Genomic DNA, 27,636 nt, shown 5'->3' with positions numbered 1-27,636 from the left:
TATAGAATATATTTGTATATCTGAGAATAATTTCACGATTTCATACATTTGTAACTCGGAAGAATTTATCGGATATTTACATATATTTGATTTTCTTAGCTCGAACATCTTCCATTATAATGTCATCATAATGATTTTTTTCGCAAACACTGAGTGTTTGTTCTTTACAAATATATGTATATGTGTAAATACTTGCGCGAGTAAAATTCAAAATATTTCATATATTTTGCTCAATTGTTATTTAAAATGTAAACCAGAAAGAATCTTTGGGAAAATATTAGGAATGACTAAATGGGATTTGTTTGGGTTTCCTACTTAGAATGTTTATTCCTACTTAGATGTTTAAAACGTTACTCTTCTAACCAGAGCCAGCATAGATTTTCCACCTAGAACTTATGATTATTGTAGGAGATCCGGCTGGATTCCAATTAAATCCCAAAGTATTTTTTGTGCGGGGCACGATCGCTCTGAGACTTACTTTACTTATCTAATATGAGAATTACGCACAATATCTAAGCAGTGAGAAACCTTGGGGACTGAGCGTGTGTTGGTGAATCAAGTGGGAACTGCCTGCGCGCCGATCTAATCGCGACTAATAGGACGACGTAAATTACAATGTTTCGTGGACACTTGGTTACGCATGTACGTGGCTCTCGAGAGTTTAACATAGACGCGTAGACGAGCAGTTCCGTGAACAGAGTCAGGCGAGGGAAGAGTGGTGGCGATAAATGGCAGCGTCTCTCTCTTCTCCTCTCTTAGGTTCGTCGTGCTATCGGGTGTGGCCGATAACTAGGATTCGAGCGCTCCTCTCCGATCCTCTCTCGGTGGCATTAACCTTGCCGATCCTCGCGCCCCGTCGCGCTCGGATATCTTGCGTGGCCGCGAGTTAACACTGGCAGGTACTCGGCAATCGCCGCGATAATGGCTGAAGCTCCTCGCGACCGTTAGGTATGGCGCGTCGGGTAGGATATTGCGCGCTCGGTGCAAGCAGGTACCCCGGCGCGTTATCCTACTCACCGAGGAAACCTTCGCGCTGCCGAGACTCCGCGATTTCATATCTCAAGCCAACTCGGAGGAACTTTGTGGAAGGAACACCAGGGACAGCGCAAAAAGCGCCGTATTTGCAGCAGGGCCGGTAGCTCCTAATTCGTCATCGCGTGTGCCGTTATATGCGCGACAAAATTTCACTGGACCTGAAAGAAATTTCTAGGAAACTTCACTCTCTCGCACCCATCACATCTCTTTTCGCACTGAGGAGATATATGTTTGCCACTGATGACTATAAAGTCTGATCTACAATATGCTCTTTGCTACCTGCTTCTTTCTCTTTATCTCTTTCTGACTCAAAGCTTTAAGTCAGAAAAAGACAGAAGACAAGAAACAGAATGCAAAGAGCTTATTGTTGATCAAACTTAATAGGCAGAAGAAACATTCCTATTATAAACGTTACTATAATATTTTAGTGATAATAACCTTTTATATGTATATATATATCGTTACTACCACTTGTCTGATAGAACAACGAGATACAGATGGGGCAAAAAATAATCATAATTTTAGTGTAATCAACCATGTTTTCTTAATATATATATATATATATATATATATATATATTTTTTTTTTTTTATTTTGAAGTTTGTAATTGCATAATACTTCGAAATTTTATAATCTCTGATCTCTTATGAGAATTCTTTCTCTTATCGATGAAAGTGCCTCTAAATGCGTTCATAAGCTAATCAGAAAGCTTTCTATCGATAAAAGAATTCACAGAATATGGTTCTAAGAATATATATCATAAAATTTACAAAATATCTCCTATGAATATTTTATAGTTTACGTAGAATCAAGTATATGGAGTCAAATTTATAGAATTGTCACTTATAAATGTGCTCTTAAACCCGGCAATAAAGCGCCTTCAAGCACATCTTTTTTACGATATCGCCTTCAATATCGTCCATCTTTTTTACAAAATATTTAAGAAATACTTGTCAAGACCCAAAAGATCAGTGAGTCGACGGCATATCCTAGTCAGTAGTCCCGGATAGGTTCGTTGTCAGCTCATTGGTCTCGCCGCGTGCAGAAGATACCGCGAAGGAGCGCCCGCAGGTTGTTGATCCTTTCTTCTCGCTCGTCCTCCTCTCCCTCGTCTCGTCCTTTCCTCCATGGGGGCGTCCTCCTCTCTGCTCGCATAACCCATCCGCGGAAGATGCGCGGCTTTACAAGATTATTACTCACGGTATGACAGGTAAAAGGTGCGATCTGGCCCGAGCACCGAGACTAAGTGGGTGTGGTGGCCTTCCGATCGTGTGCACGCGGAGACGATTTTATTTTGCAACCCACCGCTGATTGCGAGGGTAGGAGAAGGGCACGAGGAGAGGATGTCTCGATCTAGTGGTCTCGATCTAGTGGTCGACGCGACTGGTGATCACGTCGGACTGCACTGAGAGAAAAATGTCTGGTATTTGTAATTTTTTAGTCAATTGTACTATAATTTTAATGATAATAACCTTATATGCATTGCCCAGTTGAGACCCAATTTGGCTTCAACTATATCTTTTGGTTATTCCAATACAAAGATAGTAGTAGTAACATTTATATTATTATCACTAAAATTATAGTATAATTGACTAAAAAATGGTTGTCATAATTTATGGTTGTCGTAATTATTTCTCTATATAATTATAAAGTTACAAATACCAAACATTTTTCTCTCAGTGTGCATACTGCAAAAAAGATTTGATAATCAGCTTGGATTCAATCAGCTTGGATGATAAATAAATACTTTGGTAAAATAGTTTCAATTTAACATATAAGTGAATATAACCAATTTAGTAAATATTAGCAAATAGTCTTAGCAAGACTTGGTATCTGTTACCAAGGTACAGATTATGTGGTACGTAAAGCTAAACAACTTGTTAAATGAAATATTGTTAAATAATACTTTCCACTTGGTTAAATTGACGCAATACTTTAGAATAGGTTTTTTACCAAATAGTTTGGTAATTATGAAACTATTTGGTAATTATTACCAAATTATTTAGTATTAATTACTAAATCATTTGATTAGATCAATTAATTGAAGACTTTGTTTTACTATTGATTTTGTAATTATTATAAAATAATTGGTACCTATTACAGTATTTGGTACTCATTACCAAATATCGCACTGAAACATTTAACCAAATGCATATATTAATTATTACCAGATTTTTCTTTAGTGCGTCTTTCTGTGTTGCCCGGCCAAGTGTATTTTGAAACATTTGAATTAATTTTGAACATGTCGTGCGAATTTTGTCCAAATAGCACGACTACATTTGACGGCGATATTTATAATAATTAATAGCGTGGAAGGCGAAATATTTATGTCAAGTATACTCATTGTTAAAATCAAAGTTATCGAAACACCTATATTATCGAAATATCATAGGAATCTCTAGGGAGAGCATGACCAACTCCGTGATTGCAATCTTTCGCAATGTAAATTATCGTTTTAGAATTTCGTAATATTCCGTATCAAAATTTTGGTTCTACATTAACATACTCTGCAATTTTCAACAGACTTGAATGGCAAGTCTTGAAATGTAATGTACAGACTATTGTGTCTCGATACTACAATTGGTTAATGCTTTCCCATTTCCTCCATGTCGAGAGTTAAACAAGACTTCAAGAGTTAAACAAATCTTGTGCTATAAACACTTTTAGAAAATGAATATTTAGAATTATTTCGAATATATATATATCCTAATGTGTGTAATGGAAAAAAATATTAGGAATAGGAATAAATATTAAATATTAAAAAATAGAAAAAAATATTAAATATTAAAAAATAGAAAAAAATATTAAATATCAATAGAAATAAATATGAAATATAAAGATTTTATGTTTGAAATGAGTTACTTCTCATATTTAATAATGCATAATTTTAATTCCTGACTTCTAATAATTTATTGCGTTAGTCTATTCCATCCTTTTGTTTTAAATAAAATAATTTCATTTTTCTAGATTAAATTACTTAATATTTATTTGTATTTCTAATATGTGCTTCAATGTGCGCAGAGATTAATATTCTATTTTTATATATGTTTATTCTTAATTTTAACACGCACTATATAATTTCTTTAACTACTACTGGGATATATATGCAATATAATGTGCAGATAATTAAAATATTAATTAATGGAATAAAAAAGAGCATATAAGAGATTTTTCCTTTATCGTAATTCGATTATTACTACTTTTTTCTTGGAACCAAAAGAATTAAAAACTAAGAAAGTGAGCATCGTTAAAGATATAAAGTGATATTTGCAAGGCTATTAATAGATTCTATATTTTGACAACTTTCGAGTCGTAGCACGCACATGACGGTCCTGATCATTTGATCACCTTCAAAGTATGCATTGTCTTGATTTGTGTTGATTGTTGTGATGATCTCGCGGCTATTGTGCGCGTTATTGTTGGACAAGCGATAACGATTGCCAACTATTTGGCACTTACGCATATCACGCATTTTTTCGTGACTGAATCATTGTGTCCCAAGCCGACGAGCGACAAATCTCAATTTGTGTGACTGAATAGATGGAAACCGTGGGCGACGAGAGACGGTATTTCTGTTACTATGACTAAAAATATTCGTCAGGACAACTACCTACGTTGAAGGTCGATTGAGATGTCGGAGGTAATGGATTGAAAAGAAACCTTCTGCAGGCCTTGTTTTATTCCTAGAATTGAGTTCTCGTCTGATTCTCAGACAACAGAAATTCGGTTACACTAACCGGGTTTTCCTCGTGCACGGCGGAGTATCCAAAGCAGTCAGAAGCAAGATATTAGGTCTCGGGAAGTCAAGATGGTGGACGCAGGATATTGGGACGCGGACAACGACATATCGTATATTCTCAGATGCATCAAATCGTTTATTATACAGAGATTTCAGATTTTAGCAGACATTTGATGAACTTATTGAAAATAAGAAAATATATCCAAGACAAAATTTAGGCTGAACGAAAATCATAGTTTATCATTATATTCACAAATAATCAGCGCTGTAAATTATTCGTTAATATGTGTACTTATTTCATAGACAAACATCAATTTGAATGCCCGAATAACGGTTTATGAATACGCATTTCAATTCTAAGATTATATTTTAATCTGAATCGGAAATCGTGCGAGTAATTTACAACCTTGAATTCCGGCTTTACAATTATAATAATGTAAATTTCTTAAGTTCCGATATTTGCATTTAATAATGTTTTTTAGGTCGCAAGTCCTATTTTTTATATCTCTGAATGCCTTCTTTCCACTTCTTTTTATTTTTATTATTTATTATTTATTATTATTGTTTATTTTATTATTATTATTTTTATATTATTTTATTCTATATTATTCTATATTATTTATTATTCTGTATCCAATATAAATTTAATTTTCTATTGATACGTAATATTACTGCACACGCAGTAACTATCATTATCTTTTTGTAACTCTTTCTCATTGATCTTCTTTTAATTTCCAAATCTTTTTTTCGAAATTCTCGATATTAACAAAAAAATTATAAACAAAAAAATTATAAACAAAAGATTATGCGAGTGTATTATGTGTAGGTGTTTTATTTATCTAGTAATTATATTTACCCTCATGTAATATTAAATTTTTACTTAATAATTATTGCATATATACTGTAATAATAAGTTACATAATTAATATATGGCTCATTAAGTTAATTAAAGTTAATATATAGCTTATTAAAATTAAAACTAAAAACCAAAAACGAGTAGGATATCAAAATAATCGAGTAATTACAAAAGTATCGATTATTCGTTTTCTAAAAACGTTTGTATCACACAATTTTGAATCTTTGTAAATGCTCTTAGCAAATACTTCTCATTTCAACATGGAAAAAACGCTAATGAATAAACATTGGTAGCATCGAGATAGGGCAATAACATGTATGATGTTATATCTTGAGATTCTGTGGCTCTTCAAAGATTCAACCGAATTTTCGCCAATGTAGAATAAAAATTTCGATCTGGGATGGTATGGATATTTCGTAGTATATTTAGTAGTGCGTTCGCTCGCGTTTTGCTGTGATTGCCCCGCGAGCATCATCCTCGGGATCGACGGCGAAATCGCGGCGACCGGTCGAAGGCGCCAAGGTCGTGGACTTCGAAGGTTGAAGAGAAACTGGAAGGTGAGGAACTCGCGGGGAGCGGCGCGCGAGGAGGAACAACTCGAGGAAAAAGAGAGAAAGAGAAAGAGAGAAAGAGAAAGAAAGAGAGCGTGTGAGAGAATGAGAGAAGCGCTCACGGCTTCTCTCGCTCAGAATGAACGATAATTGCGCCTTGCACTCGCTCGTTCGTTCTATATGACCGATCTCGAATGATTTAACGAATATGGCCGGCCGCGCGCGCGGTATTCTCATCTTCCCCGACTTGGAGGCGCGAGAAGAGCTCGCCTCGCCTCTAACCAGCGAGCGTCAGGTTCCTCGGACGCATAATCGCCCCCACTGTGTAATGCTAATGGCACAGGCCGGCCATTGAGGACCAGTCAATAAATACGTCCCGACTGTGTAAATCCGTTTTGTCCCCGATGCCGGGGTGTCTGAGTTAGTGCAACGCGGCCCCACGACGACGACGGCACCGCCAACGACAATACGAGGAGTTGGTGCGTTTTTAACTTTAATCACTTTTCATCTAACCGCACGGCGAACATTGCCTTCTCGACGAATGTCGCTTGAATACGACACGGTCCTCCCTTACAGCGGGTCGTGCAAATTTATCGATGTTATCGCGTGTTCCTCCACGCAACGAGTGCTTTATACGAACGCGAACGATTGCGCGTTCTTTCGGAACTTCCCGCGCAGAGAGTCGGCAGAAGATGCTCGCAACTTGTGTCGTGTATCTCAGCGCCAATTTGAACGATGTAATTCGCAACAAAATTCCGCGTGCAATTTAACGCGTAATCGGTATTATGTTGCGGCTTTGCGCCGCGATATTGCACTACTCCGGCTATTAATACATTTCGCGAGCGTTAAACGAGAATAGGGAACGCTTATCGGTGAGTAATACGCCGTGCGATGAAGTCCCGATGGATTACGCGCGCAAGAGCGCTTACTGTAACAAAAGTACGCGCGATAGCGTTCGAGGAACGAATAGTAGGACGGCGGAGGAAAGTTACCGATGGATAATCGAGCGAGGGAAAGAGAGAGGAGCCTCCTTGTCTCAGCAGGATGCCCGCGCGATATCTAATTCTGCCGCGACAACAATATATGCGTTACGCGCATTTCTCACTGCGCGCGACTCATCGCTTCACGCGCCGTCCGAAGTGTTCTTGGGTTACTCGAAGGGAACAACACGATCGCGCGCCACCTGCGCGACAAACACATTCAGCGAAGTTTCTCAGGAAAGCGGACAAGAAAACCCCGCGTCTATATTATCGCAACGCGTGCGCGGGCATTTTCGCGCGAGAATAATCATACTCAACGTTAAACTCGCGGACTGCGAATACGGGTCAAAGCGCACGCGTCGCGCGACAACACGCCGTACAACTCGGGACGAGAGATGCTGCACGAGACAGCGCGTTCCGATCTTCTCTTGCCACCGTCACCGCCGTCGCCGCTCCTCTCCTCCCCCGCCGCCCTCTGTCGCGCATAGAGGACAAAGGAAAACAAGCCGCGCGCGGAACGGAATGATACGCTAAAAAAGAAAAAAGGGAAAAAGGAGAAACGAACTGGACGACAGAGAAACGCGCGCATAACATGCCGATCGTAACGGTGGCTCTGACATAGAGCTGTCAGTGGCGCCCGACCGAGAGTAGGAATAATGATAATGGTAATCCGCGGTAAGGCAAGTAAGTGCGGCAACCTCTGGCGCGGTCACCCCTCGCGCGCCCGTCGCTCCTACCACTGGGGCGCGCGCGCGCCCCTCTCGCCGTCGTCAGGGCCGTCGCCCCCTCGCGTTGTGATTTTTCCCCTATCCCCCTGAGCCGAAACACTATTGCCCCCCACTGCAGCCTCGGTCAGCATGATGCCTCGCGCGCGATTCAACCTGTTTTCCTCCCCACCGGCCGCCCCACGACAGAGCACTTCCGCCCCTCCTGTCGCGTCTCGCTCCCTACCCTCGCCGGTTTCCGGGGCCCCTTCTCCGACGGGACGCGCATGCGTTCGCCGCGTGCGTGCGTGCCTCCGCCAGCGAGTGCTAGCTGCGTCCGTGTGCGCGCGTGTCCGTGTAATAATAATAAGAAGAGAGCAACTCTATGAGGAACCAACGGCCTCCGACCCGTTCACCCTATGCTAGGTGGAGCCGGTCTGATACTGTACCCTCGGCGGTTCTCAACTCGCGGCGCGCGAGTCAGCGCCGCGGAACCGTTCCGGCAGCAGCGGAGAATCGCAGGTACGTTCTTCGCGGTCACTCGCTCTCCTCGCTTTGATGTGTTATTCCGGCGGGATAAAACGAGTGTCGCTACCGTCACGATAATGAGATATGTGATTTTTAACGATGTCGCCTCAGGCCTTCTGGTGTACGATGCGATCTTCCGTTACTCGCGATGCAATGGTCAATACGCAACGATTACTTGGGCAGTGGAAGGCGTCGCAGTCGTGATGCTTATGTGTGTGATTGCTCGATGTCAGATATTAATGTCGTGTAAAAATGTATACTGTACGATATGTTACATCGTACGAAAGGAACCTCTCGCGATGCGTGTGGCAACTTGTCGTCGAATTCAATACACTAAATCAGAAGTGTTTCCTTCGGCGAACGAAAAGCAACACACACGTATCTTAAACATTGTTCCTGAAATGGTCGTTACATTGTAACGTTGTTCCTTCGCCAATATACGCGAAGTATGTTTCTTCGACCAAGTTCAAGCCACACTCCTTCCTCTGGATTCATTCTCTCTTTCTGATCTACGTCTGGTCTTAAGGAAGATTCTGGTCCGAGACGCGACGCGAAGCACCGTACATCTTCGGGTTGAGTTTCACTGCGGGTGTGACCGTGAACGAAGAGGCAGGAAAGCAAGACAGCGTTGTGGAGCAGTATCTCTGTCCTCGCCCTCTACCTCCTCTCGTGGCACGACGCGCTTCCCTCCCCTTGGCTAGCCCCACTCTGGTTGATTCCCCAACGTGAGGCGAAGTGGACACTCGTCCAAGTGCTGTCGTGGTGGGGCGTCGGGGATACGGGTGAGGGAAGTTCGGAGCACGACAGGGCTGTGTGTCGTGTGCGCGCTCGCGCGCTCGGAGGGGAGGGTGAAGTGCGAAGGCGAGGTTAGGCTAGTTTAGGTTTAGGTTGGAGATGTGCCTCCGAAGAGGAACGGAACTCGTTCGCGGCCGGCGTCGGGCGAAAGGGGAACGACGGAGAGCAAGGAGGGAAGAGGAGGTGGAAGTGGAGGAGGATGGCCGGGAGGGCAAGAGAAGAGGCAGGTCACTCCGGAGATCGCCGAGAGATGACACCACCGCGCCCACACGATGCAATATAGTGGCGGTTGCGCTCGTGCAGGTGTAACGCACCGCATTGCATGCCGCTACCACACCCGCCCGTTCTCCTCCCTGCCGCCGGCCTCTTCGTAACTTCTCCCTCCGACTTCTCTCTCTCTCTCTCTCTCTCTCTCTCTCCCTCCCTCTTTCTCTGCCCCTCGCGGCCTTCTCTCTCCGGCAGCCGACGTCCTCTCTGTCTCTCCGCTTCGGTCACCAGCTTCGCGGAGATCTCTCGCGCGGCTCTCCACTACTCGTGCATGTCCTAGGTATACGGAATACGGTCGCCGATTACGCGACACCGTTCCATCGCCGCCACTGTGCGGCAACATCGCAAATCCGCCCTCCCTCTTGGCCCCCTTGGTCGTTATTTCTCCGCTCCTCGTTCGACCGACCGTCTCTTTCTCTCTATGCACGAGGCTAGCTCGCGACTAGCTCGCGACTAGCTCGCCACCGACTACGCGCGATCCTGCCGCGTCGTAACGAACAAGCGCGTGCGAGCACTGCATCGACGGTCGCCGTCGTCGCGGTCGCCTACAAAGTCTGCACCGATTGATGTTGCATTCTCTTAGGGGGATGCTGAAGTGAATGACCAACTCCGAAAATGTCGATAACGTAGAGGCGATAACATAATCACGCTAGCCTTTTCGCATTTCTTATATATGTAGATCTCGTACAAACGCGTGCTGCTTTGTATTTTACCATTCTTGTATTCTAGCAGGGAACATAACCACGCCCAGGAATCTTTCTGCAAACTTTCCGTATATTTTTGAGTTTCTCTATATATTCAGTTGTAAAGATATAAAAACATTCCTGAACATTCTTGTTCATCACACATGCGATATGTAAAAGCTGCAAAACTTTTGTATCAAGTAATACATATTTACGCCAACTGATAGTTTGATAATTGACATGTCAATTTATAAAAATTTTTTATCGTTTTCGTCACATGTTGAAAAATCCTCCAACTTTAGTGCACGTACCTTCAGTGTTTAAAAACATTTATAATTCTGTGCAATATGACGTAAACTTTGCAGAAAATAAGTCAGTATTCTGTCGAAGTCAAAGTTTTCAAATACGGTATTCTTTTAATTTCGACGTAATATTCGACTTTGATCTTACAGAGCCATTGAAATTATCTCTACAGATTGATTTGCGACGATAAAAAATTTATCTGTTGATATCAGAATCTTTTTCGTATTTATGTCGGCGAATGTGTCGAGTTTTCGTCGAAATATCAGTTTTATCCATAAATATCAGTAAATATCAGTATTACATCAGCTTTGATCGCGCGTTTGTTTCACCTACGTGATTCAACGTGAATAATTCTGTGAACGTCATGCGACGGATCGAATCGCATTATTATTGCATCCGATGGGTGTACCTTTATCTACAGTGAGAGAAAAATGGTTGATTTTACTGAAGTTATAATTATTTTGCACCTTAATCATATTTCTTAATAATAGTTCAACACGGAAACGGTAGTAGTAGTATACGTATAAGATTTTTATCACTAACATGTTATAGTGAAATTTAAAAAAAATTTTTCTTACCATAATTTATAATAATTACTTCTCTGTTATTGTAGTTACAGATATGTCAACATTTTTTTCTCAGTGTAGGCATAATATATTTTAGTTAACTAATTAATTAGTAATTAGTAATATTTTACTTAACTATTTAACTCTAGTTAACTAGTTAAGTAAAATATATTAATTTATTTGTTAAGTAAAATATATTAACTAATTAGTTAGTTAAGTAAAATATAAAAATAGTGTTCTCCATAATTTATAATAATTATTTCTCCATGTCATTATATAGTCACAATGTATCAAACATTTTTTTCTCACTATAGATGTATCTTAGTAAATTAATTAAAGTCAACTAATTAGTTAACTAATTGGATAATCATCAGACTTGCTTTGATCAATTGTTCTGCTTTACGTTTCGCTCGTTATTTGCGCAAAGTCGGTCGGTACGGCCATGTTTATCGGCGATTGCCTGACTTCCTGTTTCTGAAAACAACGCACGCGCGCCTCCGTTTCACGTTCGATTCTACGGATATCTCCGCATAAGCGAAACGAAAAAAGAGGAAAAAAAGACACGTTTCGTCGAAGAACGAGTCAAAGGTCAAGGCGCACGGAATTTTTTAACATTTAAATCGCGCCGCGACACAGCACAGACGTATAAGTAATACGATTTTATCTATCTTTGCTCCAACTCTCTACTCTATTACCATATTCACGTGACCTCTCTCTTTCTCTCTTCGTTCCGTCTCGAACGTAGACACGTAAGTACGAGTTCCATGGATCAACGGTATTCGTCACAGAGAAATTTGTTCTCTCTGACTAAATATAGATTTCCACAAACATTTTTATGCATATATCTTTTCGGGATACATACGCGTATCGCGGAAAAAAGCTGTTCAGCCTGGCCAATTTTTAGCTAAAAATCCAAAAAAGCATCCGCAAAAACCAACGTTTTAATTTCGCTATTCATTGATTGTTTTCCATTTTACATCCTACTTAATAAAACTTTTCAAGATTTTCTCAGATGCATAGATTCTAATTGGAATTTCCAAATTTATTTAGTCCGTTATAAAACTAATTAAGCGTCCCATTCTTGTCCTAATATAGATTCTTTGTCTGAAATCGAAATAGAAATACTAAAGGAATAATATCAAACAAGGAACTCCATTTTTATAACAACTCTATTGTATAAGAAAAAATAAATAAAAATTGAATACTGAGTACTTTGAATACTTTTAATTGAATACTTGAGTATTTCACTGAATAGTATAATTATTTAGAAAATCAACGTATGTTTCATTCAATTTTAATGTAAAATAGAAACTAGAGAGAATATCGGTAAAACTTTGAGTTTTAAAATTATATATGACATCTGAAACATTACATTTCTAAAATCGAAATACATAATTATTCTATGGAATTAGTGTATTATATTTAATAAAATGAAAAATGAAGTTGAAATGCTTTTAGAACATTTTAGAACACTGTATATTTAACTGAATAATGGAATTGTTTAGAAACTCAATACATTCTCAGTATATCATTCTCAATTTTAATGTAAAATGAAGAGAATATTGAGACGACTTAACATTTTCCACTCAGAATCATACGTGATCTGGAACATTATACTTCTAAAACCAAACTCATAATTATTTTGAGGAACTAGCATTGTATTTAATAAGATAAAAAATAAAATATTAAAATGCTTTTAGAACACTGAATATATCACTGAATAATGGAGTTGTTTTGAATGTCAACAGACATTTTGTCGAATTTTAATGTAAAATGAAGACCAGAGAGAATATTGGAACAACTTTGAGTTTCCCACTCTGAATCACGTCACACGTGATGTCTGAAAAATTATTCTAAAACTAAAATTTATAATTATTTTGAAGAATTAGTGTGTATTATATTTATAATAAACTAAAATATAAAAAAATTAAAATACTTTTTAAAATATTGAGTATTTGACTGAATAATGGAATTACTTGGAAAGTTAACATATCGTTTAATTTCAATGTAAAGACAGAATATAGAAAAAATATCGGCAAGACTTTGAGTTTTACACTCAAAATCACACGTGACATCTGAAACATTACACATTTCTAAACCTAAGACCCATAATTATTTTGAGGAATTAGACTGGATCCCAGTTAGATTTGAAAAAGTCTTCTATGCGAGGACGCGTGTTAGTGCAATTATCGTTGTATGAGCTTCTCTCTGTACGATCCGTTTCCTAGATAACGTAGATGTTATCAAAACGAACGTCTAGCTCGGAGGATAACGGGTCACGCGCGCATGGAGACGCGCTCTCGTCGCGCTCTCGTCGTGGAAAAACGCGACTTTTTCGGAACTCGGTTCTCGTATGCATGATTGACGCGTCGACGCATCGTTTCCGGAGGGAGGCTCTCGCCGGCGGATTTCCAATATCGGACACGGCCCTATCGCGCTCGCCGCGTACAGTATCGGCCGTTGCCGGCTTCGCAGTTGCCCATTTCTCTCTCCCTCCGGCCCCTCCCCTCTCTTTCTCTCTCTTTCTCTCTCTCTCGCGGCTTGATATTACGGCGTGTAACGCGTTAGCATATACAAACACACGGGGTCGAGAAACTGGCGGCGGTATAAACTGGCGCGCGGGAATGGAGTGGACGAGAGAAACGAGCCGCGGTGTCGCAAAATTAGGAGAGAACGCATCGGCGAGCCGGCCGAGTTTCTCGCCGTTGTGCAAACTCGCGCGACGATTCCCGTGATTTTCCGTTTGCTCGCGGCCGAATTATCGGCGATTAGGGTGATAACGCCTTCGGGCGAGCTGTCGAGATAAATTCGTAAACGGAGACGCTTTATGAAAATAACATGGACGTTAAGACGTCGGTGTGTGCGCCGTGCGAGGAATTGGGTGGAACCGCGCTGGATACACCGAGACGCCGAGGGATTTCGCATTTTTACTACCTCGGCCTCGCGTATCGATCTCGTTCCGCAACCTCGGCGGCAGAAGTTTGATCCCGCTCGACGGTGCGGCACCGCGCCGCGGCTCACACGAGGAGGCGAGAGGAGAGGAGAAGGGAAGGAGGAGAGAGAGAGAGAGAGAGAGAGAGAGAGGGAGGGAGGAAGAGAGAGCGAAACATTTTCCGGCGGAAGATGACGTCGAAAGATTTCGATTCGCGCGTGGGCGGCGGGGAATTCGACGGCGGACTCCCGGGGATATTGTGTCGGGCGAAATTAAACCGGATTTCACGGGGGATTAAATGGTATTTGACGGGCTGCGAGAATGCGCGCGCGGCGGTGGCGGCGCCGGGGTCCACCCTCTGTGTTTTGAATTTGGGCGTGAATGTGACAGTCGGTTTATACGATTTTCGGATTGATGGGCTCGTCGCGCGGAATGCCAGGAAATTACGAAAATAATTATTATCCGCGCGCGCGTGATGTACACGCGTGTACCGTGCCGCGCGCGCGCGCGCGACCGGTCATCGACGACGAAGGGCGGGAACGAGCGAACGGAGCACGTCGATCGCGGATATTAACCGAGCGTGGAATCATCGGCCCGTGCCGTGAACCAACAACGCGCCCGTCGTTTCGCGATCTAGCGAGACCCGAACGCGAAAACGCTCGTAATCGAGGCACGCTACGCGCGAGAACTCGGTGTTGCGTGTGTGCGTCTCGATAACGCTTTTGTTGAACGACACGCGCCACACCTGCGGCGTTCTGCGAGTACTTGGCAAGTATTTTCAATCGGCAACACGGTCGGAGCCGGCTGTTCGCACGCTGCACCACCTGGAGCCGCCGGGGCGATCTTCATTCGCGTGTGAACTCAAAAGGAGTGCCGAATTATAGAAATTCTCGTGGTTAGCTGGCGCGAATTTCGCGCGGACAGCGCGGATCGCCGAATCGGACAATTCGGCGATGTCGCGCTGCAAAGTCGCGAACTGCGATCTCGCCGTTGATCGCGGAAGACGTCTCTCGTCGCGGTTCGCGTTAACGCCGTGAGACGCCGATTTGTAGTCGCTCCATAGAGGCAGGTAGACGCACGCAACGCGCCAATAAAGGCACACACGGATGTCGAGGCACGCATATAACGGAGGAGAGAGCAACAATATCGGCGGCGCCGCCACCGCCGCCGCTGCCGCCGCCGCCGCCGCGCGCCGGTGTGCATCGCCGCGGGCAATGCATCAGCCTCGGCTGACCAATCCCGATAATTTACGATTATCGATCCGGCCGTGGTGCTCAAATTTGCTAATTACGCAATAATTATACGGGGCCGGCATTAGATCCTCGACTACCGCCGGACTACCTCCCGGCGAAACTATCGACCACAGCGGCGCCGTATCGCGCCGTTTCGGCCGGGCCAATAATAAGCCCCCGCTATGCGTGTCAATAGTTCATAGCCCCGTTGCGCCGCGTATGTATTGACCCGACCCGACGCCGTTCCAGCGAGACGATCGGTCGCATCCGGCGCGCCTATAGTTTCGCGACCGCGCCAGCCGAGAGTCCTGTGCGCGCGTGGAGAGTGCGCTTCTCGGCACGCTCTCGGTGCAGCGAAGCACAAGAGGGAGATAGATAGCTAGATAGGTAGATAGCTGGATAGATAGATATACAGACAGAGAGGGAGCGAATAGAAAGCCACGGGTGGGAGAGGAGCTATACCGACCGAATCTTGGCGTAAGGTACATTATGTACGCTCTCGGGAGTCTAGGCGGGTAATAACCTTGTTATGACGGTGCGGCTCTCCTCGGTCTGTACGATACGTTTCCGTGGAGGACGATATGTTCGTTCGAGACTCTTCTGCCGGCGCACCGTGCGTGTCTACACACAGCGGAATCTCAATCAAGAGATCTGCGCGATGATAACGTTTAACCCCTTGGGCGAAAAAATGTTTGTGGGCAAAAAATACTTCTGACAAAAGAGTTTATGAAATTATGAAGAGGTTACTTTCTGGGATTTTTTTGAGTCGCTAAATTTAAATCTGAAGTCAAAGTTTCGAAATTGGGAATAGCGGATCTAATATGATAGACCAAAGATTCAAAAAATCGTTCGATTGAAAGTTTGTATTGAGGGTTTCTCAAAGCCGCCGTCTTCGAATTCAAAATTTAAATATTTAATTGAAAAAATGGAGACGAAAAGTTTAAAATAATTAAAATTCTTCAAATTAATTTTTATGCAAATCGAATTTTTTGTTCATCATTGAATTTGCTATTTTAAGTTCATGAATATTTATTTTGAGTTGGAAATCAACGATTTCGAAAACCTTCAAATTCCAATTTTATGTAAATCGAACGATTTTTCAAGTTTTCAATCCGCCATATTGGATCCATCCTTTTGAATTTTGCAACTTCGACCTTAGATTTTAATTCAACGACACCAAAAACGTGAAGGGAGAGTATATGCCAGTTACTCCGGTATGAGTATTTTTTTTTGAATATGCGGATATTTACGTCATAAGCGCTTTTGGCTTTATTTTATTTTTACGGGTATTCCCCATTCATTGACAGTCAAGGGGTTAATCAATGTCCAATTAATTTCTCTTGATTTATTTGTCGAAACCTCGTGCAATTCCGCAAACGTTAGGTCGGATAACAGCTGCACTATCGTAAGCTTTATTTAATACACAGTACATCTGCATGACATCTTGTTATCGATAAGAGTTTGCCGATACTCGTATCGCAGATACGTATCAAGTTACTGTTTGTTATCAGAGTGAGAATTTGCCAAAAGTTTACTCATATCGCGCCAACGACACCAGAGTCAAGTTATCGCTTCGATTTCTTCGCGTAACTCCGCTTGGAAGATGACCTCGTGGATAGCCGTACTTGCGCAGCACACCCCGCAAAGTGTACGTTCCCTCTCGTCCGTCTGTCCGTTCGTTCGTTCATCCAGTGCCGCCGTTCCTCGCACCATCCGGTGCGTCGCGTCGCGTCCCGGCGTCTCGACGCGCAGAGAGGAGACGGGAACGGCGAGAGCGAAGCGAAAGACGAAGAGGCGGTCTGCGAAGAGGTGAACTAACAGGATCGCAACAAGTGACCGCCTCGCCCTCCTTCTATTATTTCCTCTCCTCCCTCTCGCGTTCTAGCGGATACCCTCTGTCGTTCCCTCCGCCGTAGTCTTCGGCTCTATCCGCGACTCCCTCTCCCTTTCTCTCTATCCTTCTTTCTCTTTCCCGTTGTCTCTCTCTCTCTCTCTCTCTCTCTCTCTCTCTCTTTCTCTTTCTCTGTCTCTTATCTGATTCTTGCGCGTATATTTCCATCTCGCTCCGATCGCGGTAAGTCGGACGGCTTGTTTGTCCGACGAGCAGCTAAAAGGTCGGTTCGGCCGTCAACAGTTACTGATGCATCCCGAGTAGCTGGTGGAATTATACGCTTTCGACATTTCTCGAGAGATACGCACTGGGCCGTTACATTGGGATCCCGTTTGACCCTCGGGAGAGTCTATTGTGTTCTTATGCAGTCATTTAAAATAAACTGCTAGATATATACAAATAGGTTCTTTTGGGCTTTAGTTGTGATTCATTTATCGAATATTTTGTATGACTTTTATATTTTCCTGTACGTGGACTGCTTGAAGTAGCCATTTCACACGAGCTAGTTTTTTTAGGAAATTTTCTAAGAACTTTTTTAGGAATTTTAACAGTGTATCAATCGAAACACGATATATACGTGCAGTTAGAAAAAATTGACCATACCGAAGCTTAGATAATTGAAGTAAAAATTAACGCTATTTACACGTATTATAGATGAGTGGCTTCCGATATCAAGTTTTCAATTCTAACACTCAAATTACTTTTACAGTTTTAACGAAAAACAAGACGATAAAAAGAGAAGAAAATATGAAAAATTTACTTAATAAAAATTAGATTTACTTAATTAAGTTAAAAATTAAAATTATCTAATTAAGAGTTAACTAATAAGATTGTTGACCATTTAATTTTCAAATTAGTACGTAAAGTATATAATATTTATGATAACGGTTAAAATATATGAAAAGCCAACCTGTAATGATTTTTTAATACTTTATACACTATATTTCTTTTGATGCTTGGTTAAGTATATTCTTAAAAATAGAGTGGAAGGATATTTAAATAATCTAAAAAATTTATATGTAAAAAATGTGGAAAAACCTGATGTTACGATTATTTTTCTATTACCGTGCATTAGTGTATGTCTATCGGTACTTATGACATGTTTACAAACATATATTTTACACGACAGTCTTAGCCAAAAGTATCAATACGTCAAAACGTAAAAGACGGTTATTTCTTTAAGAATTTATTTATAAACATTTGTTTGTTATTTAACTTTAATGAAACATTATGTAAATTTCATATATATTCTCTTGTTTTAAAGCCAAAGCTGCGCGCACATATCGTAAATCATACTTATAAACATACTTATAAACAAATTTGTAGAGCTTCGTGTTGTATTAACCGTTATTTGACGTAACTTCCTAGCAATATTGTCGCGAAATAGCTACCTTGCAAGAAAATAATTGATACGCAGAACGCATAATTTGCTCGAGACGAAGCAACAACGTCCCGATAGTTGTTGTAGATTTCGCGAATATTGGGTAATTTTCACGGCAGGAGCGTATACGTGTGCGTGCGCATACACGACTCACAGTCGGGCCCGCAAACGACGACGACGACGACGACGACGATGACGACGGCGGCGGCGGCGGCGAGCCGTTGCGTAACGGTGTCACGTAATAACAACGAATCGACCTTCTCTCGCACAGCCGGTAACCACCCGCCTTCTCTTACCTTCCACCTCGAGGAGAACTCCCGGTGAGCAATTACATTGTAGAAAGCACGAGCGGGCCTCCGGGAGACAAGGGGCGTTATTCAGCGGTAAGTGCGACCGTCTGGTTCTAAGTTTTATGTGTCTCAAACGAAGGTCACACGCGGCGCTACTGCGTCTTGAGAGTCAGACGGTCGTATTTAGCACTGAACGCGTGCTCCGCCGGACTACGACGAGCTGGCGATTTTCCGTCCAACGACGATTTCGGCCACTGTCACCGTCGCCAGCGAACAACGCTGAGAAAAAGCTGCCTGATAATTCGTAACTATTATCGCGGAGAAACAATTACACAGAGAAAAATAGCATTTCGCTACCAAGAAAGACCATCATTCAATTTACTTTCTTCCTTTTGAGGAATGGTGGCCTTCAATGAAAGATATTTTCTTGATAATAGTCTTCAAATAAACTTACCACAGAAAAGTTCTTCTTTTGAGTTCCTTTTACCTTGTACTCAAAAGAAAAATTTATTCTCTTTATTATATAAGAATATTGTAAAATTTTATCGAAGAAAAAGTTGATTCGACTTTATGCAGCAAGCGAATCGAATTTTCATTTCAGTTTAGGATTCTGGAATGAAATACTGAACTTACTAGAGGAATTAGAATAATTATATTCTAATTAAATTGAATAACAATATGATTATATTCTAATTAAATTGAATAATAATATGATTATATTCTAATTAAATTGAATAATTATATTCTAATTAAATTGAATTTGATTATTTTAAATAAATTTAGTTAAATTTGATAAATAAATTTGATTATTTTAAATAAATTTACAATGAACTCATGACAGACTTACTTATGTACTTATGAAATACGGATATAAACTTATGAAATACTTGAAACAAGCAACATTTGCTTGAGTGCAATACGTATTTTTCTCCGTGTGTACTCTCTCTGCGCATAAATTATGGTCAAGGAGAGAAACCATTTTCTTATTAAATTCCGCTACAATGTTTATGAGAAGAACTTCACATGCATGTTACTGCTACTATTTTCGTATTAGAGCAATTAAAAATATAATTGAGGCCGCAAATAACTCTATCATTTTAGTTAGATCAAGTATTTTTTTTTTCAATGTGCACTTCGGCACGTTGCGCCCGGGATCGTCCAATCGAGATACGTCTTATCGATCAAGGCCATCGAACGACGCGGCCGTCTAATAATATTCGTCGAAAGGAATTAGAGCAAGCCTCAGCCTGCTACGTCCGGATCGGCTTTTCGGGGACTTTTCGAATTTTCCAGGAGAAATCCGTTTCCTAATGTCCGTATTTCAAGGGGTTCGCGATAATTGTATATCCTACAAATAGAACGTCGACATCGATGATCCTCGTTAAGGACGGTATCGAGCAGTCTCTATATGGAAACTGTGCGATATTAATAACGGATGCGCCACAGTGGATATTAATAACAAATGTATCATAGCGGGATATTAATAACAGGCGCGTCGTACAAAGCGGATTAAAACGCAACAAGGACGTTTGCGTAACGGCGTAGGCTGTTTCAATGTTACGACTGCGCGGCGAAATAGCCATCGCTATGCAAATTTTTCAACTGCGCGTTTACGAACTATGTTGCACGACATAACGCAGTCTCTTTAACACTAGCTAATCGTTCTAAGAGAGAGTCGTGTCTTATCGTGAAAATTGCGAAAGATCTGTACATCGTAAAAAACCTTGCATACAAATGTTAACATTTTCATGTGTTACCAATTTTTGACTATTATTTCAATGTAAAATCAACGTGCATGCACAACTGATATGTTATTAGTTTCGTGTGTTACGTTTTAATGTGTTACATTAATGTCAACAATTTAACTTAATTTTTGCATGTCATTTAAAAATGAAATATTATTTTAAGTTATTTTAACATAATTATTTCAAAAAGTCAATATTTTTAAAAATCACTTTGATATTAACAAAAGTTTAAGTTTAATATTTTTAGTATAATAATAATTTTTTAGGGTAAGAACGTTTTTTTGGTGTCACATTTAACATTCTAAATATGTCAATTTTACATAAAATGTGCATAGTGTTTGTGCTGCATAAAAAGTGTTTGTGTTAATTTTTTGAAATAATATTTATTTTTGTACATACCTACTTTGTATTAAATTTACATCAAGATTTGAGTAAACTGTCTGAGACATGTGCAATATGTTAAATTCAACATAATTTTTTCCATATGCAACCTAAAAGTAACGACTGTTCTCGATACCTGAAAGTTTAAAAAGTCGGATGAACGATATCGAAGTATTACAATCGTGAACTTTATTTCAGATTTCCTAATATCTGAGGGAAAAGGAAAAAGCATTCTTTCTCTCTCTCTTTCTCTCCAAAGTACAATCAGTGTGTTCTTCACTGAGACGATATAACTGACAGTACAATTACAGTTATAGCATTGCCATCGATAGAATCTCGCTGAAAGGATCGGTTAATAGTAGCGACTATTTCCATTATTGATGCACTCAAATATGTTTACTGATTTACTTTAAGTATGTAATAGTGCCACATACTTGAGAACTTTATTGACGAAATATTAACTTTTTTCTGCAAAGTGTACGTGATGTTGATTGTGCACAGAATTACAAATTCACAGTGTGAATTAAAAACAGTGTGCTTTTGTACACTAAAAATGAGTGTAACAATAAATTGGAGCATTGATCAATACGTGACGAAAACGACAAAAGATGTTAAAATGACATCTCGAGTTGTCACAGTTGGCGTAAATACTTGATGCAAAAGTTTTGCAGCTTATACGTATACCGCATATGTGTTCGCTCTACTAACGAAAATCTCAAGGAACATTTCTAAATTTAGAAGTTCCAAAATGTACGAAAAATGTGTAGACAAATTTTTATATATATAGAAAAAGAAGTTTTCATTGGAAAAAAAGATTTGATAATATTCAATCTGAATATAATAGTTACTAAATGCTTTGGTGAAATTTAAGTGTTGAAACTTGAGTTTCAATTTAAGTGAATATAACTAAATAATTCGGTAAATATTAGAAAATAGCCTTAGCAAGAGGCTTAGTATCTATTATCAAGGCTTAGTAACTATTACCACTTGATGTGATACGTATTATCAAACAATTTATTAAATAAAACTATATTGTTTAGTAATACTTTCCACTAGGTTAGACTAATGCAATATCAATATAGAATAGATCTTTTACCAAATTATTTAATATTAATTACCAAATTATTTGATTAGATCACCTAATTAAAGATTTTATTTTACTAATTGTATAATTACCAAATAATTAGTAACTATTACCATATTTAGTATTCATTCACCAAATATTGCATTGAAACGTTTAATCAAATGCATTTGTTAACTATTATCAGATATTTCTTTCAGTGTTGTAATAGTTAGCAAATATATTTGATTGAGATATTACAGTGCGATATTTAATAATTAGTATTAAATATAGTAATTAGTTTCCAACCATCTGATAATAATTACAAAATGATTAATGAAACAAATTTGTCATTTAGTTGAACCAATTAAATAGTTTGGTTAATAATATTAAATAATTTAAATAATAATTATTAAATAGTGCAACTATTACCAAAGAGTATTTGGTCACATTTAATATATTTATTACATAAAAACATGGTTTTTTTAATAAATCATTTGATGATACCTACCACATAAGCTGGTAATAGTCACCAAGTCTTAGCAATAGATACCACAAGCCTTGCTAAACTTATTCGTTAATATATATCAAATTAATTGATTATATTTATTTATATGTTTAGTTGAAACTATTTTACCAAAGGATCTGATAACTATTACTCAGGCTTGATGGTTATTATCAAATTTTTTTTCGTATGCATGTATGGTTATATTCTTTGCTAACGTGGTAAAATGAGAAATAGTAGACATTTATATAATAAAATATATATCTATACATACACAAGAAATACGAAAAGAATAGTATAATTGTATGACAATTATTTCTACGTTATCGACATTTTTCGAGTTCATTATCCACTTTAGCATCCCCTTAAGGGATGGTAGTTGAGTACCTAACTGTCAAAGCAATTCCCTCGATACACTCTATCAGCCCTCCCTGTTGATTTCCACAATCTCATATTATTCATCACTCTTATCAATCGCGTGAACATGTGAAATAGCGCAAGAACGTATCAATGTGTCGAAAATCCTTTGTGCTCTTATCTTTGTACTCTTATGTCGGAGCAGAAATATCCCTAGGCGAATACATTGTCCTACGTTGAACGCGGAAAGATTATTCGTCCGTTATTGGTATTTCCCGTTTCTTTCCGCGAGCAAATCTCGCGACATATTCGCGACGAAAGTCGCCGCCGGTTTTTGCGCGACACAGATACCCGTAATATCGAATCGAACGACGGGGATGTATCAATTCTTCACGATACGCGATTTCCCTTCTGCCATATACCGCGTCCTCGTGTCTGCGCGGCTTATCGGGATTCCATCTCTCGTCACCGCGTCTGGATGTGATACGATTCTCTAGGAGACGCGCGGTCGTTCGACGGTGCCGAGCGGAGCCGGCGATCGAAGTCGTCGTCGTCGTCGTCGTCGCCGTGGCGTGCCGGCTTTTGTCTAGGACAGTACCGCGTTCTCCCTTACCGGCAGCGGCCGTAACGACGCGCGCGATAAGTACGGCGGCACTCGGGCGAGACAGGTCGACCGGTCGGCCGGCCCGGTAGAGGCTGTCTCCAGGTAAATCGACGCGGACTGTACGCGGAGAAAGGATACGCGGAAAGATAGCGGTAGGTTCTCTCCGCACGGTACACGCTCTCGGCGCATTGCCTGCGTTCTCTGTATGCCCCTACCTATTCACGAGGCTCCTTGTCTCCCTCCTGCGCTCGTCCCGTATGCGTCCTTCTTCCACACGCGCGGGCGAAGCTACGAGTTTGTGGACGACGAAAACCGACGTTGCTCACCGCGGGTGAGAGACGTCCGAAAGAGAAACGATACGACAGGTAGCGAACGAGAGGCTCCAACGGGAAAGACGAGGAGGCAGCCAAGAGCGACGGTGGGGCTCGCGTTGGCGTAGAGGGGTGGCGAGCATGTTGGAGGGGCGCTCGGAGGGGGTTGCGTCCGCTCCCTCCCTCCGTCGGGCTTGGCAAGGATAGCGCACCGACGACGAAGCCGAGGGGAAACCGGGAACGTGTAAATGCGTGCGTAACACCGTCGGAACGTATGTATTTTGCGTGCGTGTCGCAGCTACACGCACACGCACGCGAGGTCGGGTGTACGAGCGAGCGAGCGAACGAGCGAGCGAGTCAGCTTCCTGTATCACGAGTCGCAGCGTTCCGTGCATATTGATATTTTCGGTGTGGCGCGCGCGCTCGAGCACGAATATACGATTATTGCGCCTAAGCGTCCCGATTCGCGCGACCCGCCGTTTTCTCGGGCCATTCCCCAGCGTTTCGTCTACCCTCCATACGTCTCAACGTGGAGGTTATCGTCGCGAAATAGCGCCGCGTTTCATGCCCCGTGCAAGATTTCATCTGACGTGTTGTGTAGCTAGGGTTGCCACATTTTGTAAGTCGGTAAGGAAGGACGCCCGAGAATTTTGACAAAAAAGGTCGCCGGGTAGAGTGCGTCTGCTACTTTACGTGCGATCTACTACGAACTTCAATTTTCAACTGCATATATTATGCATTTCATATGTGTATGTTAGATGAGTTTAGCTGCAGTGCTGGTCGCATGAAAATCTAGATTTTTTCAGAGTACCAATATCTAATGGAGATAAAAATCATAGTGTGATTTGCTTCATTCGTACACTGAAAAAAAGACTGGTTTACATTATTATATATACTAAATGTATTTTTTTATAGAATTTAAGTAATGAATTTGATAACTAATAACAAATATTATAATAATAAACAAATATATAGTAGATTTAATATGTGAGGAATTTGTAATTATAGTCAAATGGATTAAAGATTTTAGTAATAGTTCTCAAATATTTAACATCCGTTACAAAGTATCCGATGACTACTGTCAGATATTTAGTAAATGTTATTAAATTTCATTTAATTTTGTTTTACGAAATATTTGGCACTACAACTATTAATATTTATCTTGTTAAGGCAACAAAATATTTGGTCACCATCAACTATATTTATATTAATATGTACAGAGTGTCTCAGAGCAACCTCCCAAGCATGTAAGTGGAGGTGTGTACAAATTGAGGTGAACATAAAAATTTTATACCGTTTTACGGTATTTGCAATCGAGATATTAATTAAAGAAAATTTATGAATAATTACGCGAGATATGGTAGATGTAGTGTTCAATATGCATAAGCTACAGAACATTTGTATCAACTAAATATTTATACTAACTGACAGCTTGAAATATCAATTTTGTGTCGTTTTCGTCACGTATTTCGTCAATGTACCAATTCATTTTTGCACTTTTATCGTGTGGAAGCATTTGTAATTCTATGCGATCAATGCATCTTAAACATGCAGGAAAACAGTTTATACTTCGTCGATGAAGTTTTTCACAATGGGGTATCCCCTTAACACTTACATTTATCGTCACATTTCTTCGAACAGAAGCAAGACAACAAGTTCAACAAAAGCAATCCGTACAAATTACATCCGGAGAATTGTTGAATACGCTCCCTGTGGGAAAAGAAAATGTTCTTCGTGTTCGAATCAGAAATTATGAGTATTCCCCATGACGTTGTACGTTCCGTCAACATTCCTGCAAAGTGGACGCTTCGAATATCCTTGCGAGGAATTAGGCGGAAATGTCACGAGAACTTTCGCTCGTGTAGAGTTACTGTTCATTTCGCGTGCACAGAGTACGCTCGGGAGGGAATAGCCAATGTATGAATTTAACGCAAATATCAAGCGACGGAATATTTGGTGCGTGAAATGTGGCACAAAAATCGAGCGGCGCGCGACACGCTTTAAATTGCGCATCACTTAACGGGTCGGGCGTTTCGTTTTATCTCTCTGGCAAAAATAGCATCGAGATTAAAAACAAAAAAAGAAATCCGCATTGGCGCGTAGGCGCGCGCACGGGGCCGTTGGAAAACCAAATTAGGATCGCGCTTTACGGTATACCGGGTTCTGGGGCGCTCGCGCGCCGGCCGGCATGCGGATTTCCGCGTGGCTTCGTCGTCCCACGTTGAATTAATTTTCGCACAAAGAATAGAGAGCTTAATTATAGTTCGGTAGTCGGATATTGGGAGCGTGCCCGATAACGTTGTTTCGCAGAGCGGATAGGGCCAATGGCGGGAATTTACGCTTTGCCAATTTTGCAAACTGTCACTTTCATATCGCCTCCTATAACATCGCGCGCGATACCGCCGCATTGTTCTCCCGCCGACGTATAATATCGCATGATCGAGCAATTAATTGCGATCAGAGCTATTTATCCGCTTTTGTGCCGTTGCAGGAGAAAGAGAGAGAGAGAGAGGGGGGGGGAGAAAGGGGGAGGATGCCGGGAGGAGAGGGCGAGAAAGTGGCTGTACAGAGACGAGGGCGAAAGCGATCCTAAATTGGAAAAAGGAATCCGTACGATTCACGCAAGATTATGTTCCGCCGAGGCGAGACGCGTTCTCCACAATATTTTAGTTTCCCGTTACTTCGCTACTACTGCTTCTTTCATTACGTGCTACGGCACATTCGAGCTTACGGCCCTGGCTGTACGAGCAGAACAACGAGGCCCGTCCAGGCAGAAATAAAGGCCGCGAAAAGCGAGCGCTCGTCACTCTTGCCGGCTACTCGTGTCTAGTCTCGCCTCGCCTCGTCGCCGCTCGTCGCCGTCCTCACCGCATCCATTCCCTCTTTCCTCTCTTTTTCTCTCGTTGCTCGCGGACCCTGGAGGAATCGGGATCGAGTTACTCGCTCTGCTTCCCGTTCTGCATAGCACGCGGTGAAACGATGGCACACCCTCGTCGGCGGTGATACCGACGCGATGTATTAGGAATAGCGAATGTCCGTGTCCAAAATGCCGTATCGTCCATTCATGGTTCTTCAATGACTCTTCTGGTGAAAATGGAACTGACTCTTTGTAACATCTTGATTATCCGCTGCGAAGGCATTCTCTATTTATTTGTGATGGACTTTGTTCGGGCTTAATTAAAGATTTCTAGATTTTTCCCAGCGAAAAAAAAAATTTTACTTGAGAGGTAGAGTGACAGCTGAGTCACTCTAATTCGATTTATTTCGCATTCCTACAGAGCTTTTTACTGTAAATTGTTTAGTGAATGTTTTCACCTAAGAGTGAATCTGATACATTCCACCGACAAAGGAACATATTCAATCGATTGAAATATTTGCTCGTATGGAGTAAAAATTCACTCTAATCTTGAGTGAAATATTACTCTTGCGAACTCGAGTGGCAGAATCTTCATTATCTTCTTGAGTGAAAATATTGCCAAACATTTTTACTCAATTTATAGAAAGTACACTGAGAGAAATTATGCGGTAAAAAATTAACAAATAGATTTTTCTGATCACATTCCGATCAATTTGTATATCCGATCAGGATATCCGATTAAATTTAATCGGATACTTCCGATTAAATCATAATGGCATTTCATCAGATAAACCGATAAAAAAATTATGAACCAATATTTCTTATCGGATGTTTCCTGATCGGATATAAAAATTTATGGATATTTTGATCCGTTTGTTAATTTTTTATGGGATAATTTCTTTCAGTACGTACTAACACCGCGCGAAATACTGTGAGTTACCAAAACATTTTATCATTCCTCAATCAAAATATTGTAAATTATCAAAATATGGGAAAGATGACATTTATTTGATTTTTTACCATTAACCATCTATTGCCTATTGTGACTTTGAAGTCACAATTTAGTTTTATCATTTTTTATTT

The 27,636-nt window shown here is 40.8% G+C and overlaps 1 protein-coding gene and 1 long non-coding RNA gene across 6 annotated transcripts in view; one reads left to right on the top strand and one right to left on the bottom strand.

Moving 5' to 3' along the window:
• Nucleotides 1–27,636, top strand: part of LOC116847586 (neurogenic protein mastermind-like) — a 296,566-nt gene that overhangs the window by 58,813 nt on the left and 210,117 nt on the right. The gene's annotated exons all lie outside the window — the stretch shown is intronic.
• Nucleotides 1,588–19,492, bottom strand: LOC116847588. Its single transcript, XR_004378790.1, has 2 exons — nt 18,740–19,492; nt 1,588–2,180 (listed from the first exon to the last, which is right to left on the bottom strand). It is a non-coding gene; the product is annotated as an uncharacterized LOC116847588 (long non-coding RNA).

The sequence above is a fragment of the Odontomachus brunneus genome, unplaced genomic scaffold, assembly GCF_010583005.1.
Source record: "Odontomachus brunneus isolate Ranch 3 - 2012 unplaced genomic scaffold, Obru_v1 Obru_scaffold_081, whole genome shotgun sequence".
NCBI lineage: Eukaryota > Metazoa > Arthropoda > Insecta > Hymenoptera > Formicidae > Odontomachus > Odontomachus brunneus.
This window is presented reverse-complemented; position numbering and strand designations above follow the sequence as displayed.